The following is a 16,988-nucleotide window of genomic DNA, read 5'->3' as shown; positions in this document are numbered from 1 at the left end:
CCCAGTCCAGTCGAAGATTTAAGCTTCTCTACTATGGAAACCACCTGGACAACTGAGAGCCTACACTGAATCAATAAAAGCAAACTCTTTTATGTTTAGCAATATCAAACTTGAACCCAAAATGCAGGCAGCGACCAAAAACAGAGGTGAGGTGAAAAGACAAGGTGGTTTATTATCCCAAACAGGTGAAAAACAGTCAATAAACAATGTGAAAGCCACCAGGGATCAAAAGTCCAAAATCTAACACACAACTAAATCCAACATGAAGGGAACAAGGGATGAACAAAACACTAAATCTAAACACAGCAGCAGCATGAGGTACAAAGAACTCAAGACTACTCGCATATGAAAAATCACAGCAAGGAGCAACAGGTGCTACTTAAAGACTACGAGGTCTGTCCATAAAGTATCGTACCTTTTTATTTTTTCAAAACCTATATGGATTTCATTCATATGTTTTTACGTCAGACATGCTTGAACCCTCGTGCGCATGCGTGAGTTTTTCCAAGCCTGTCAGTGACGTCATTCGCCTGTGAGCACGCCTTGTGGAAGGAGTGGTCCTGCCCCCTCGTCGGATTTTCATTGTCTGGAAATGGCGGAATGAAAAGGACTTTTTTTCCATCAGAATTTTTTCAGAAGCTGTTAGAGACTGGCACCTAGAAACCATTCGAAAAATTTATCTGGCTTTCAGTGAAAATTTTACTGGCTTCACAGAGAATAAGGACTTTAATTACAGCTTTAAGGACCCCTTTAAGGACGGTCGGTGCGCCGCGCTGCGAGCTGCGACGATGCGGCACAAACCACTGGATCATTTCTAAGCTGATGGCTCTGTGGATAAGAGACCATCGTGTGCTCTTTCTCTGGTTATCACAAGACCTGGACATCAGCCATTTTTCGTCAGATTTCACTTTTAACAAGAGATTTTGTCATGGAAAGCCGCGCGAAGGTTTCGCGCGTCACGACCGATTCGCTGATGAAGCGAGACAAAGGAACACCTCCGTTTCGGAGTGTTAGAGGATAAGTTGGGACATGTCTATCTCGGCTTTCAGTGCTTACCAGTCGAGTGAGTATAAAAGAACTTGTGGAGAGCTGGACATGTCCCAACTTGTCCTCGAATGGTTTCTAGGTGCCAGTCTCTAACAGCTTCTGAAAAAATTCTGATGGGAAAAAAGTCCTTTTCATTCCGCCATTTCCAGACAATGAAAATCCGACGAGGGGGCGGGACCACTCCTTCCACAAGGAGTGCTCACAGGCGAATGACGTCACCGACAGGCGTGGAAAAACTCACGCATGCGCACGAGGGTTCAAGCATGTCTGACGTAAAAACATATGAATGAAATCCATATAGTTTTTAAAAAAAAATAAAAAGGACCATTAATTTATGGACAGACCACGTAACTCAGCTGATGAACAAAATGGAGGACAGGTGTGTGAAGGAGTCAAAGGTCAAGAACCAATCAAAAGGTGAAATGAACTTCAACAGATATCTAAGGGTAATATAAAACATAACAACAAAGATAACAAAACACAACAAAAGAAATAACAAATCCAAGTACAACATACCAAAACCAACGTGGAACTCAAAAAAGTGCAAAAGAGGCAAAACTGACATGAAACTAACACACGAAAAGAGGCATTCAATAATCACACCCACAGAAAGAATTTAACCATAACCAAAAACTCAATCCAGGAACACAAGTACAAAAATCAAAGTGGAACTCAACAGTGAACACAACACAAGATAAACCTACTGACACACATAATGAAAACTGATGAGCAAGAAATCACAAAGACATGGTGAACTTGAGACATGAGGAACACAATGACAACTTATAAAAACGAAGAACAGACTGACCACAGGCATGGACCATGGACAAACTACCAGGAGGAACCACACAAATGACTGACAGGAGAGAAACACAAACACTGAATACAAAAGGAGAGCAGGCAGAAGACAAACACATGAACATAGACACAGAACCAGGCAAGGGACCAAACACAACAACAGAACACAGATAGGGGCTGGGAGGACAGACACAACACTATAATTCATTCATTTTATGAACCTGCTTAGTCCTATTAAGGGTCACATGGAGGCTGCACCCAATCCCAGCTGTCACTGTGCAAGAGACGAGTTACACCCTCTGCAGACCACCAGTCAATCACACACCAGATAAACTCATTCCCACTCACAGTCACATCTATGGTCAATTTAGAGTTTCCAGTTCACCTAATATGCCTGTCTTTGGAGGGAGAAGTGAGTCAAAGTGGTCAGAGGGAAGTCATGAAAGCACTATGAGAATATGCAGGACCAGGCCAGATTCGAACCCAGGACCTTCTACCAGTAACGCTAACCATCAAACCACTGGGTGGCCCAGCAAAACTGTAAAAGTACATCCCTTCATCTTCTTCCTTCTTTTCACTTGGGATTACCGCAGCAGATCTGAGGTGGATCTGCTTGCTGAGTTAGCACAAGTTCTACACTGGATGCCCTTACTGACGCATAGTCATATTGTGCAGAGACAAGGTTTGAACCAGGAACCTTCTACACTGGGGAAAAAAGCAACTAACCACTTGGCAACCACCCTGCAAGCTCTGATGGGGTAAAAATTTTTTTTTGAAGATTTATGATGTTATTTCAATAAAATATAAAACATATACAAACTGTACCTTTTTTGGAAATCACATTATCAGACAAATATTGTGGTATACTTCTCAAAATGACTAGAGCATTTTTACATTTTTGTAATACTTTATTGATCTCTTCCCCGATACAACTACCACCTTGGGATGGCTATCACACATTTTTAAAGTCCCTTTAGATAGGTTGGTCTTTGATGTGGTATTTTGGTCACCTATCTGGCCCACAGCCTGTATGCAGATGATGTGGTTGTGTATATAAAATAAATAAATAATCTCAGAAGCAACTTCATAACTGGCACGTACAACATAGCACTTTATATCTTGAAACATTCTTCTTTAACATACCACATACATAAATCTGTGTCAGTCTAATTTGTAACAGTGAGGTAAGGCCCAGTAAAAAGTTGAATCCACATCAAGATTTAATGGACTTTTTCTTGTCCCTCCACCAACTCTAAGCTTCATGGAAAATGGCCTTTATTAGGTGGGTGATTAAACAAAACCCAACATACAATGTCCTTGGGGTTGATAATTATTCTTCTTCACAAAAAGCTTCTGAGCCATATATGGACAACAACGTAACAATCACTTACTGCTCAGTGTTAGTGAAGAGGGAGGCCTCATCCACAGATAGGCATTAGATGTGCAGCTAAGAAAATGTCTGGTCGAACCTATCTCGCTAAATAACAGGGAGGGTGGCACCGTAAACACAGACTTGCTCGCCTTTGTAGAGCTAATGACTTCCTGCTCCAGTGGTTTGTGAAAAAGGGTTACAGCTAAAATAAGCAAAATCAAGAGGCGAATTTAATCTGTCACTCAGTGGAAAGCCTTTAAGCAGAAACATGCAGCCACCCAGAGGCTGAACCAAAGTGAAGTGAAATTATAGTGAAAACTCAGTGGCACAGAGCAAAGAGCTGGAACGGGTCGTGTATGGGAATGAAGATTACAGATTGTCTGGATAAATAGGGGGATTCTTTTAAGCAAAGTGCAGAGTGTGAATGTCAGCCAAGGTGGTAATCTAAAACCATCAATCCCTTTAAATCTACAGAAGCTTCACCTGTATAGAATAAATGTGGGGAGGAAGTTTTGTACTTTGCGCTTGGATTTTGATCATCCTGAATTTGCCCGGGGAGCTTTGTTTTGAACCGTGCAGAAGAGCTGCAGTAATATTAACAACCCAAGTGCAGCAAGGTAGTAAAAGCAACATTTCCCAGCAAATTAATCATTTCAATGAATTGTTTCCTCCGTAGAGTCTCCTGGGCAAACTTGATGAGTGTAATAAGAACTTACTCTGAGATAGAGGAGCTAAATTTAATCAACCATCAATAGCTTGTTTTGTTAAAAACAGTCTTCCTCTCTAACCTCATTTTCTGCAACTCTGTTCTGACAGTGATGAATTTGAAAAAACATTCCAAATGCTTCTCTGTGTAACTGCAGCATGCCAACATCATGCAGCTAAACTGCAAAATCTGCATATACCAGTGGGCATTCTGCCATATCTGAAGAACCCCTGGTCATAAAGCAAAGCAGGTAGCTCGATGGCACAGAAGATAGTCTACCAACACATTGATCTGGATTAAATTCCGGGTCATGCTTTGTTCTTGGACAAGACACTTCATCTGCATTGTTCCAGTCCACCCAGCTATAAATGAATAAATACCTTGGCTAGGGAAGCAACCTCTGATGGACTGAGGTCCCGTCCAAGAACAGTCATAAGCCACCTTGACACTTGCATGAATTTGATCCCTGCACTGGCACACAATCTTGCATAAACTGTTGTAAAATGTGGGTGAACTGTGTGTATCAGTGTGCAAAGACAATTTTGAAATGTTCAAAATTTCTGACACGCACGCAACTAGTCGTGAACAATGTGCAACCTATTTGCAAACACTGCTTGTCAATGCGTGTCATTGCGCACAAGGCATCTGAACCTGAAATTAGATGATGAGGAGATGTTACATCTATAATAAACATAACTTTACAGATACATTATCTAACTCATAAGAAGGAATGAAAATGCAACTGTTTTACCAATCCATTACTATATATTATGAATAATTACCTTTGAGACAAGATTCCAAATGCGCTCTCCCCCACACGACGTGTACAAGACAACCTGTAGCTGTAGATAATTTCTTTGTGATTCTGGGAGCAATGAGAAAATCGTTTCATCAGCCAGGTTCTGAGAGCAAATGCGTCATCAGCCATGAAATTATATGGCACAGGCTTTATTTTATATAGTGTGGCATCAACAATAAAGCGGGATGCATTGGCACGATGAATTGCACAGCAGTGCGATGATCAAATTTGTGCAAGTGGCAAGGTGCCTATAGACCAGAGGTGGGACGAAGTTACCATCAAGTCACTCTTGTTGTGTGGGCCGCCAGAAGAGGAGGTACTGCTGGCCCACCACCAGAGGGCGCCCTGCCTGGAATGCGGGCTCCAGGCACCAGAGGGCGCAGCCGCCTCACAGGAGCAGCTAGGGTGACAGCTGTCACGCATCACCTGCAACAGCTGTTACCAATCAGCAGGGGTACATCAGCAGGACGACGTCTCCACCTCTTTGCCGAGATATCGTTCTACCTGGAAGGTAATATTCTCAGCTGACTGCTTGACAGTAACCTTTTGTGATTTTTGTGAGTGATAACAGACCTTTTTTCCAACGAGAGGTGGAGGTAGCTTTCCTGCCGTGCGGATTACTGGGTGCAAACGCGCCCACCTTTAATTGTGTTTTTGTTCCTCGCCAGCAGTACCAGGTCCGACACGCGGAGGCAGTGGCCACCTGGGAGTTCAGGACTTGGCGGCTCCAGTATTCCCGGGGTCTGGTGGCGGAGGAAATCGTGTGGTTCCGGTTCTGCTTTGGACAGGTGTCTCCTATCTTCGAGCCTGCCCACACGACACCTTTGTGAATTGATTCTGATCTATTGTTGTAATCTGTTGTATTTGTTGTGCACATTCACAACAGTAAAGTGTTGTTATTTGACCTACTCCATTGTCCGTTCCTTTGCGCCCCCTGTTGTGGGTCCGTGTACCGACACTTTCTCAACAGGATATCTCGGCCAGCATCATGGATCCCGAGGGGCGTCAACCGGCTGTTGAACGGCCAATGGAAGAACAGGGCGCACAGGCGTCCGCAGGAGGAATGATCGGTGAGTTGCAGCGGATCCTCACCGCTTTCACGGCTCGGTTGGATTTAATGACCGAGCAGAACGTCCTCCTTAACCGCAGGGTGGAGGCTCTCGCCGCGCAGGTGGAAGCGCGCCCTCAGGGCGCTGCTGCGGCTCTCCCTCCTGTCGACCCTGTGCGTAACAGTGACATTCCACAGGTCGTTCAACGACCCCTCCCACCTTCCCCGGAAGCATACATAAGCCCTCCAGAGCCGTACGGAGGTTGTGTGGAGACGTGCGCGGACTTTCTTATGCAGTGTTCGCTCATCTTCGCACAACGTCCCGTCATGTACGCGACTGATGCTAGTAAGATAGCTTATGTCATTAATCTGCTTCGCGGCAAGGCACGCGCTTGGGCTACAGCGCTTTGGGAGCAAAATTCACGGCTCCTTCTGATATATGATGGGTTTGTGAGGGAGTTCAGAACAGTGTTCGATCACCCAAATAGAGGAGAGACCGCTTCAGCCGTGCTGCTGTCAATGAGACAGGGGCGCCGGAGCGCAGCTGTTTATGCAGTCGACTTCCGCATCGCGGCTGCGAGGTCTGGCTGGAATAACACTGCCCTCCGTGCCGCCTTCGTAAACGGACTGTCGTTGGTCCTGAAGGAGCTCCTGGTGGCCAAGGACGAACCGCGGGATTTAGACGGGCTTATTGATCTCGTTATACGATTAGACAATCGGTTAGAGGAACGCCGTCGGGAGCGAGGCGAAGGACGTGACCGGATACGCGCCGCCCCTCTCCCTTCCGGGTTCGAAAAGGTGCCGCCCTCCCCACGCTCCACAGCCGCAGCGCTTTGTGGGACAACAGCTCCCCCTGGTGACGTTGTTAGGGAAACGCACAGGGCCAAAATGGGGAGGCTGATCCGTGGAGAGTGTTTTCTCTGCAGCTCAACAGAGCACACACAGAGAGACTGCCCCAAACGGCCAAAACGTCAACACTCACCCTTAGAGACTGGGCTAAGGGGGGGGTCAAGACATTCAAGTGAGACACACACAAATTGCCACACGACTCCCAGTCACAATCCTGAGCGGGGATTTAACCCTTCAAGCCCGAGCACTGGTGGACATGGGGTCAGAAGGGAATCTGCTAGACAGCAGATGGGCAAAGGAGGTAGGGCTCCCTCTGGTGGCGCTTCCTTCGCCATTGCAGGTGCGGGCACTAGATGGCACCCTCCTCCCTTTACTCACACACAAGACACAACCAGTAACTCTGGTGGTGTCTGGAAACCACCGGGAGGAGATTGAGTTTTTTGTAACTTCTTCTACCTCCCGCGTGATTTTGGGCATCCCATGGATGTTAAAGCACAATCCCTGGATCGATTGGCCGTCTGGGGTGGTGGTACAGTGGAGCGAAACCTGCCATCGGGTGTGTTTAGGATCCTCGGTTCCTCCCGGTTCCCAGGCTAAGGAGGAGGTCAAAGTCCCTCCCAATCTGACGGCAGTGCCGGTTGAGTACCACGATCTTGCTGATGTCTTCAGCAAGGATCTGGCACTCACCCTTCCCCCGCACCGTCCGTACGATTGTGCCATTGATTTGGTTCCAGGCGCTGAGTTCCCGTCCAGCAGGCTGTACAACCTCTCACGACCTGAGCGCGAATCAATGGAGACCTACATCCGGGACTCATTAGCTGCCGGGCTGATCCGGAACTCCACCTCCCCGATGGGGGCAGGTTTCTTTTTTGTGGGCAAGAAAGATGGCGGACTTCGTCCATGTATTGATTACAGGGGGCTGAATGAGATTACGGTTCGCAACCGATACCCGTTGCCATTATTAGATTCCGTGTTCACCCCCCTGCATGGAGCCAAAATCTTTACTAAGCTGGATCTTAGAAATGCGTATCACCTGGTTCGGATCCGGAAGGGAGACGAATGGAAGACGGCATTCAACACCCCATTAGGTCACTTTGAGTACCTGGTCATGCCGTTCGGCCTCACAAACGCCCCCGCGACGTTCCAAGCATTGGTTAATGATGTCTTGCGGGATTTCCTGCACCGATTCGTCTTCGTATATCTAGACGATATACTCATCTTTTCTCCGGATCCTGAGACTCATGTCCGGCATGTACGTCAGGTCCTGCAGCGGTTGTTGGAGAACCGGCTGTTTGTGAAGGGCGAGAAGTGTGAGTTTCACCGCACATCTTTGTCCTTCCTGGGGTTTATCATCTCCCCCAACTCCGTCGCTCCTGATCCGGCCAAGGTTGCGGCGGTGAGAGACTGGCCCCAACCCACTAGCCGTAGGAAGCTGCAACAGTTCCTCGGCTTTGCAAATTTCTACAGGAGGTTCATTAAGGGCTACAGTCAGGTAGTTAGCCCCCTGACAGCCCTGACCTCACCAAAAGTCCCCTTCACCTGGTCGGATCGTTGCGATGCCGCGTTCAAGGAGTTGAAATGGCGCTTCTCGTCTGCACCCGTTCTGGTGCAGCCCGATCCTAGTCGCCAGTTAGTGGTTGAAGTGGACGCCTCGGACTCAGGGATAGGAGCCGTGCTTTCCCAGAGCGGGAAGACCGATAAGGTCCTTCACCCGTGTGCCCATTTTTCCCGCAGGTTGACCCCGGCCGAACGGAACTATGACGTCGGCAATCGAGAGCTCCTTGCAGTGAAAGAGGCTCTTGAAGAGTGGAGACATCTGTTGGAGGGAACGTCCGTGCCATTCACGGTTTTCACTGACCACCGGAACCTGGAGTATATCAGGACCGCCAAGCGGCTGAACCCCAGGCAAGCCCGCTGGTCACTGTTCTTCGGCCGTTTTGACTTCCGGATCACCTACCGTCCCGGGACCAAGAACCAGAGATCGGATGCCTTGTCCCGGGTACATGAAGATGAAGTCAAAGCGGAGTTGTCGGATCCACCGGAACCCATCATCCCGGAGTCCACTATCGTGGCCACCCTCACCTGGGACATAGAGAGAACCATCCGGGAGGCCCTGGCACGAAGCCCAGACCCCGGAACTGGGCCGAAGAACAAACTATACGTCCCACCAGAGGCTAGGGCTGCAGTCCTGGACTTCTGTCACGGCTCCAAGCTCTCCTGTCATCCAGGGGTGCGAAGAACCGTGGCAGTTGTCCGGCAGTGCTTCTGGTGGGCGTCCCTAGAGGCCGACGTCCGGGATTATATCCAGGCCTGCACCACCTGCGCCAGGGGCAAGGCTGACCATTGCCGGGCATCAGGTTTACTCCAGCCGCTGCCCGTGCCTCATCGCCCCTGGTCCCACATCGGCCTGGATTTTGTCATGGCCCTCCCGCCGTCCCAGGGTAACACCACCATCCTCACGATAGTGGACCGATTCTCCAAGGTGGCCCACTTCGTGGCCCTCCCGAAGCTCCCAACAGCCCAGGAGACAGCGGACCTCCTGGTCCACCACGTCGTCCGGCTGCATGGGATTCCAACAGACATCGTCTCCGATCGCGGTCCCCAGTTCTCCTCGCAAGTCTGGAGGAGCTTCTGCCGGGAACTGGGGGCCACGGTGAGTCTCTCGTCCGGGTACCACCCTCAGACCAACGGGCAAGCAGAACGGGTAAACCAGGAGGTGGAGCAGGCCTTGCGCTGCGTGACTGCCGCACATCCGGTGCCTGGAGTACCCATTTGGCCTGGATCGAGTATGCCCATAACAGCCAGGTGTCTTCAGCCACCGGCCTCTCCCCTTTTGAGGTATGTCTGGGGTATCAGCCCCCGTTGTTTCCGGTGGTTGAGGGAGAGGTCGGTGTGCCCTCGGTCCAGGCCCACCTGCGGAAGTGCCGTCGGGTGTGGCGTGCCACCCGTTCTGCTTTGCTAAAGGCCCGGACGAGGGCAAAAGCCCATGCAGACCGTCGGCGGACCCCAGCCCCTGCGTATCGGCCTGGGCAGGAGGTGTGGTTATCCACAAAGGACATCCCCCTCCAAGTGGACTCCCCCAAGTTACAGGACCGTTACATCGGCCCATTCAAGATCCTGAAGGTCATCAGTCCAGCCGCAGTGAGGCTTCGGCTGCCGGCCTCACTGCGGATCCATCCTGTGTTTCATGTGTCCCGGATTAAACCTCATCACTCCTCACCCCTCTGTACTCCGGGTCCGGCGCCGCCTCCTGCCCGGATCATCGATGGCAAGCCGGCTTGGACTGTACGCCGGCTTTTGGATGTCCGTAGGATGGGCCGGGGCTTCCAGTATTTGGTGGACTGGGAGGGGTACGGCCCCGAAGAACGCTCCTGGGTGAAGAGGAGCTTCATCCTGGACCCGGCCCTCCTGGCCGATTTCTACCGCCGCCACCCGGACAAGCCTGGTCGGGCGCCAGGAGGCGCCCGTTGAGGGGGGGGTCCTGTTGTGTGGGCCGCCAGAAGAGGAGGTACTGCTGGCCCACCACCAGAGGGCGCCCTGCCTGGAGTGCGGGCTCCAGGCACCAGAGGGCGCAGCCGCCTCACAGGAGCAGCTAGGGTGACAGCTGTCACGCATCACCTGCAACAGCTGTTACCAATCAGCAGGGGTACATCAGCAGGACGACATCTCCACCTCTTTGCCGAGATATCGTTCTACCTGGAAGGTAATATTCTCAGCTGACTGCTTGACAGTAACCTTTTGTGATTTTTGTGAGTGATAACAGACCTTTTTTCCAACGAGAGGTGGAGGTAGCTTTCCTGCCGTGCGGATTACTGGGTGCAAACGCGCCCACCTTTAATTGTGTTTTTGTTCCTCGCCAGCAGTACCAGGTCCGACACGCGGAGGCAGTGGCCACCTGGGAGTTCAGGACTTGGCGGCTCCAGTATTCCCGGGGTCTGGTGGCGGAGGAAATCGTGTGGTTCCGGTTCTGCTTTGGACAGGTGTCTCCTTTCTTCGAGCCTGCCCACACGACACCTTTGTGAATTGATTCTGATCTATTGTTGTAATCTGTTGTATTTGTTGTGCACATTCACAACAGTAAAGTGTTGTTATTTGACCTACTCCATTGTCCGTTCCTTTGCGCCCCCTGTTGTGGGTCCGTGTACCGACACTTTCCCAACAACTCTTAAGTCATGAATCAGCAAGTCCCAAGTCAAGTCTCAAGTCATAATGACCACCAATTTTTTGCAAGCTGATTTGAGACTTGATTTGGAACTTGCTAATTCATGACTTGACAGTGACTTCATCCCACCTCTGCTAGACATTCATCTGCTTAATGAGCAACAAATTCTGGTGTTCAGTCTTACCACAGTAATATAATACTCAAATTTCTTACAACCACAGAAGCTATTTTGCTCAGGGTTTCTACAGTGTATTAAGTATGGAACCACATTTTGATTTGGCACAAATTCTACACTAGATGCCAATCCTGACAGAACTCTGGATCTACAGGGAAAAACCTAGTATACATGTTTTTACATTGCCAGGAAGCCTGACAACAACCCACAACAACAACAGAAGAAAATGCAAACTGCATAGAGAAAGGACCTGGCCATTGTTCGGTTTGAAGCCATCACCTTCTTACTGTGAAACAGCAAGAAGGTGCCACCATGATGGCAAAGTTAGAGAGGAGATATTGGCCTTAAATTACATGGAAACCCAAGGTTTGTGTTTGATGTAATCAGTTTTCAAGAAAAATACCACAAATTCTGATTTTGATATTTGACAGCAAATAAATCCTTTGTTGTATCCCATTGACTACTGAGAGTAAGTAAGTCCCTTCATCTGCTCTCTTGGTTTCATTTTGTGTCACTGCAGCAGATCCAAGGTGGATCTGCATGTTGATTTGGCACAGGGTTTATGCTGGATGCCCTTCCTGACGCAATTCCACGTTCGTTACATGGACTTGATACTGGTAATAAATTACTCAACCCCGTTTCTTTTTGACCCAACTGAACAAAGAGAAAATAAACAGGAATTCAGAAACCTGCCTTTCTATCCATCCATCCATTTTCTATACCTGCTTACTCAAATTAAGGGTCACATGCAGCCTATCCCAGCAGTCATAGGGCATAAGGTGAGGTACACCCTGGACAGACACATACCTACGGACAATTTAAAGTTTCCAATTCACCTAACCTAACCTAACCTGCATGTCTTCGGATGTGGGAGGAAGCTAGAACACCCGGAGTAAACCCACGCAAACACGGGGAGAACACACAGAAAGGCCACAGGTGGGAATTGATCCCATGACCTTCTTGTTGTGAAGCAACAGTGCTAACTACTAAGCCACCGTGCTGCCCCCTAACTTTCTATATGATTTGCATGTTTTCTAACTCTCCCTGTTCCACTCCCAGGCAATTAACTCCATCAGGTGTGTTCAGCCAATCAAGAGCTGGAAACACCACTTTTAAAAAATCAGGTGTGACTTGAATAGGCAGACATGGAAAACATGCAGGACAGGTGCTCTCCAGGAACAGGGTTGGTGACCCCGTTCGATATGATCCATATGAAAAAAAAAAAAAAATGATTACAAATGCCTGTTTTGACCTTTGTCAATGTATTTCAGTAATACGTCCAACAATGAAAATCAAACTTCTTTAAAAAAAAAAGATAAAATGTGTTCACTTTTCAAGCACAGTGAAACGTACAATACCCTTCTCATTTAACAAGACTCTATTTTGAAGCACTGACATCAAAGTTTCTTGTGTTCCGCATTAATATTCATTAATCATTCTGAAGCAAAGGGGAAAAAACTGATAAAAATAAGACATGAAATGCAGATTAGCCTCTTCTGAGAAGATATGTAAATAACCAGCCAAACTGTTAAAGCTTTTTGGTTTGTTTGTTTCTCTTTCTTTCTTTTTTCCGTGGCACAGATGTGGCACACACGTACAGTAAGTGTCCTTGTGCAAACTTACCTAGAAGACCACCACCATTGTTGTGTAAGACTCTAAAAATATCAAGAGAGTTTTGTGTGTATCTGGACAGAGACATCCTGATAGTCTTGAAAATCTTGTCAGTTCATGTCAGAAATAACACAAAGGTATTTTAAGAGCAGTATGTCAACTTTAAGGGTATTTTTTGGCAGTGTTATACAGAATACACAAGGGGGAAAGAAGTGCAACAGAGAGTGCTAACTTCAACATAGCTCAATCAAAATGTTCCCACATGCAGAACATTAACAGTTTCATGAAAACAGTTTGAACATTTTTGTTGGCACCTTTAAAATAGGAAAAAATATATATATAATAATATAATCCAACAAAGCAGTTCAAAATAATCTCACCTATACAATAAAATATGTAATTAAAATGTCATTGTCCACTACACATATCGGGGTGTATTATTGTACCAGACACTCAAAATAAGCTAATTTATCACATAACAGAAATTGAGTGTGTTCACCTCAGATAAAATGTTTCCACAGGTATGCATACTTTGACGAGTGAATGCAATATCTTGATAATATTCAATGGGCCCATAGCCAGTGTTGATCAAAACAGTACAATTAAGAGGATTAAATAACACTTGCAATCCAGTCTGGGTATAACACCACCCACACAAAAATATATGGTGATCTTCCCAGAATGGTAGGTTTAGTCACATAGTGGTCAACTAAAGATTACATCGGGGTGAGAGTTTAAAAATGTTCAAATCATGACAAAATACCTGATTATTTGTCTAAACATATAGATTCCAAAAGGTATGGTTTGTGCTATCTACGGCTGAACATTATGGAGTTATAGAAACAACAATAATAGTGACAACGACCAATATAATTTTTTACAGGAGTCAATTAATTATAGTTGCTCCAAATTTGGCAAAAGTGATGCAAATTACTGGTTGAGCTAAAATAAATTAGCCTAAACTGTTGTGAATGTTTTAAATAGGCATACAAGCAAACAAGGTCAATGTCCATTGGACTCTACAACATATGAAAGATATGACCACATAACGTGACAACTAAACATGATTAATTCTGCAAACTATTCCTTTTTTTAAATGCTATTAGATCACCCAGTAATTTACATAACCGTTTACCAAAACTGGAGTAGCTATAATTGCTGACCCCTCTACAAAAACTGACTTTTTACTTTGTCACTATTTTTGCTGTTTTTACCCTATAACTCCACAGTCTTCAGTCTTAGACAGTCCAAACTATATCTTTTTGAAATCCATACAATCAGACAAATAATGTGATATATGTTTCAGCATGGTTAAAGAATTTTTTATATTTTGACCCCTGTGTACCTCTGTCTGGCTATAGCAACCCACTATGGGAAGGCTGCCACATATTTCTATATAGGTTATAGGTAAACTGAGGCTGGGCTGCAAATGCTATTTATTCCCTTGAGGTGGTATCAAAAACCTGTTTCGCTCATGGACTATAAGCAGCAACATACACACAAGCAAAAATGATTAAAATGCAAGTGCAAGATGTACGCACATATACTTGCAGAGTGTAAAATAAATAATCACCATGGAAATCCACTTCATAACAACAAACAAAAAGTCCCTTTGAAGCTGAAGAGCTCCAGTATGACACAAGTGAGAAAAAGCAGTTTCAAAACCACACCGTGTACTTCAGCACGTACTCCACTTACGACGAGAATATGTCCAAAAATAATTATCTTGCTACATTTCATTGAAAAGGAAATGCTTTGATTCCACATATAATTATATATAATATATATACTAAAACTGTATGATATAAATTTTGCTGTGAATCTATCACTCTGCATTTTACAGACATTTTCTGAAGCAAATTAAAGTCCATGTCAGCAATTAAAACCCAGTGTCACTCAGTTCAAATTATGAATATCCTGCAGTGGAACAAAGGTCACATGGAAATGTTGCAAACTAACAGCAAGATTATTATTTCAAAATGGGGTAATTCCTCCCACCACATTAGTCCACATTAGTGGGGCAGAGATAAGAACAGGCTTTGTCGTTGGTCAGACCTTCTTGGAGAAGTCCAGCCTGAAAGAGCTTATCTAAATCCTCTTTGCGGAGTCAGACGAGAGCAAGGACTAGGGTTTAAATTTGCATGAATATAGCTTCTTTTTTAGTTTTTTTAGAAAGTTTAGGAAATTTGTCAATTCCACCGTCTTGTATTGACAGTAAATAATTTCTAAACACACATGAGCCATGGAAGCAACAGCAGAAAACTAAAGATCACATCACTGTTCTTCCCTCTGGAAGCAGCCGGCTTGACTTTCTGCCCGAGAAGCGGTGGTATATTTAAGGAAGACGATCACATCGCCGCTGTGTGTGAGTGTGGTGACAGCAAGCATGAGGTGACCTGACTTTAGCTTCATGATTTGCTCTCTGCCAGCAGGCCTTCGCTGTCAGCCCGCCTGAAGGATTGCCTGCAGGAATCTCTGTCCAAATCATCCTCTTCATCAGATCGGCCAAGACTCAGGTGTCTGTTGTACACAGGAGGGCTACAGAGGTCAACAAACACAGAGACACAGTGTTACAGAACTGCACGTCTCAGTGGGAGCAAAGCTGTAAGGTGCAGAGAAATAAAAAGAACACTGCAAGAGGGTATCACAGCAAACAACGTGCAAATTGGGCCCAAAGTGATTAAACTCCTTTTGCACTTGCCAGAAGGTCGCAACCTATAACCAAAGAAGATAACGGTTAGAGACACAAACATTATATATAATGGTGAAAGTCCCGCTTGCTTGTGAATGTGATTTGATGCTGTAGCACACCGGACATGTACCATGTGCTGCGTACAAACACAGTCACACGATTCCCATAGTATAAATTCAGCACAACCATGGCGATTCTGAAAAGCCTCCAGTTGATGTTACGGTATATATGGCATATCTGCAGGCTCCACGAAAATGCAAGAGTTTACCAAAGTATGTCAAATTCGGAAAGATGGGGCAAAGAAATTTTCAAGCTAAAAAAAAAAAAATCCATGGCTCAAAATAAGACCAAGGCACAACGTCCAGGTTCATCACAACACCATTCCAGGGCTTCTCAGGTATGGACAAAGTCTCCAATTCCAACCATTCAGGATGGATATCCACGAAAGTGAAAATGGGGCTTTATACTTTTCCTTGAGTAGCAATGAACAAACATGTATGTGCACACTGTTATGATGGACCACCACTCATTTTATTTTGCTAATAGGAAAATAGTGAGCCCCTAGCCTCATAGTCCAGTACACAGTTTGTCCCAGGTGCCACAGCCTTACTAAGTACATATGGTGTAAGTATCAAGGGTCTACCATGTATTGTTAATGACTTATGTTCACAAATAAAATGCAAATATACTGTAACCGCACGCTGACCCAGCATCCGCCCACTCCCTTTACTGAAGACAGTTGGTTAAACATCCACCCTAAATGAAATGATTTATTATGAAAGTTCATTAAACACTTACCCTAAAATAATTAATTAATTAATTAATTAATTTTGTCACCCCAACACATCGTAAAAAGCAAAAAAAATGAGTTTTCACAATGTGACATCAATTTGAAGATTTGCAGTCCGAGAGTTGCAGCACACATTGTGACGGACTGAGTAAACTGATCAGAATTTGAAGAAATTTAATTAATAATTAGTCTGTTAGCAAAGACCCAATACTGACCACAGGGGTCAGTATTGGGTCCAAATCTGTTTCTAATTTATATAAATGATATTGTCAATGTTTCCAAAATATTAAAATTAGTATTATTTGCAGATGACACAAGCATTTTTTGTTCAGGGGGGGATTTGCAGGAGTTACTGAGGAGGATCAGTATAGAAATGGGAAAATTGAAAATATGGTTTGACAGAAACAAATTATCATTAAACTTAAGTAAAACAAAATACATGTTATTTGGCTATTGTAATACAGACATACAGGTTCAGTTACAAGTCGAGGGGGTAGATATTGAAAGGGTACATGAAAATAAGTTTCTGGGGGTGATAATAGATGATAAGATAAACTGGAAGACTCATATAAAACATATACAAAGTAAACTGTCAAGAAGCATTTCAGTTCTAAACAAAGCGAAACATATTCTGGACCACAACTCACTCCGCATTCTTTACTGCTCACTGGTTTTACCATATTTACAGTACTGTGCAGAAGTATGGGGTAATACTTCTAAAGGTACAACACAATCACTATCAGTAATGCAGAAAAGAGCTATAAGAATTATTCATAATACTGGCTATAGAGATCATACAAATCCACTATTTTTACAATCCAAATTCTTAAAATTCACAGACTTGGTTCATTTTCAAACAGTACAAGTTGTGTATAAAGCAATAAACAATTTACTTCCAGCAAATATTAAAAATATGTTTTTTAACAGATCAGGGGATTA

General features: G+C 45.4%; 1 protein-coding gene across 2 annotated transcripts in view; it reads right to left on the bottom strand.

The window, feature by feature from the left end:
* Positions 1-15,004: 15,004 nt before the first annotated feature.
* LOC117517665 (uncharacterized protein DDB_G0271670-like) overlaps positions 15,005-16,988 on the bottom strand; it is a 39,015-nt gene continuing 37,031 nt past the window's right edge. For both annotated transcript variants that reach the window (XM_034178774.1, XM_034178775.1), the window contains one exon: positions 15,005-15,105. The gene's annotated coding sequence lies outside the window, so the exon portion shown is untranslated. The remainder of the gene's footprint in view (positions 15,106-16,988) is intronic.

The sequence above is a fragment of the Thalassophryne amazonica genome, chromosome 9 (assembly GCF_902500255.1).
Source record: "Thalassophryne amazonica chromosome 9, fThaAma1.1, whole genome shotgun sequence".
NCBI lineage: Eukaryota > Metazoa > Chordata > Actinopteri > Batrachoidiformes > Batrachoididae > Thalassophryne > Thalassophryne amazonica.
Note: the sequence above shows the minus strand (reverse complement) of the source record. Positions and strands in the feature narration are given on the sequence as shown.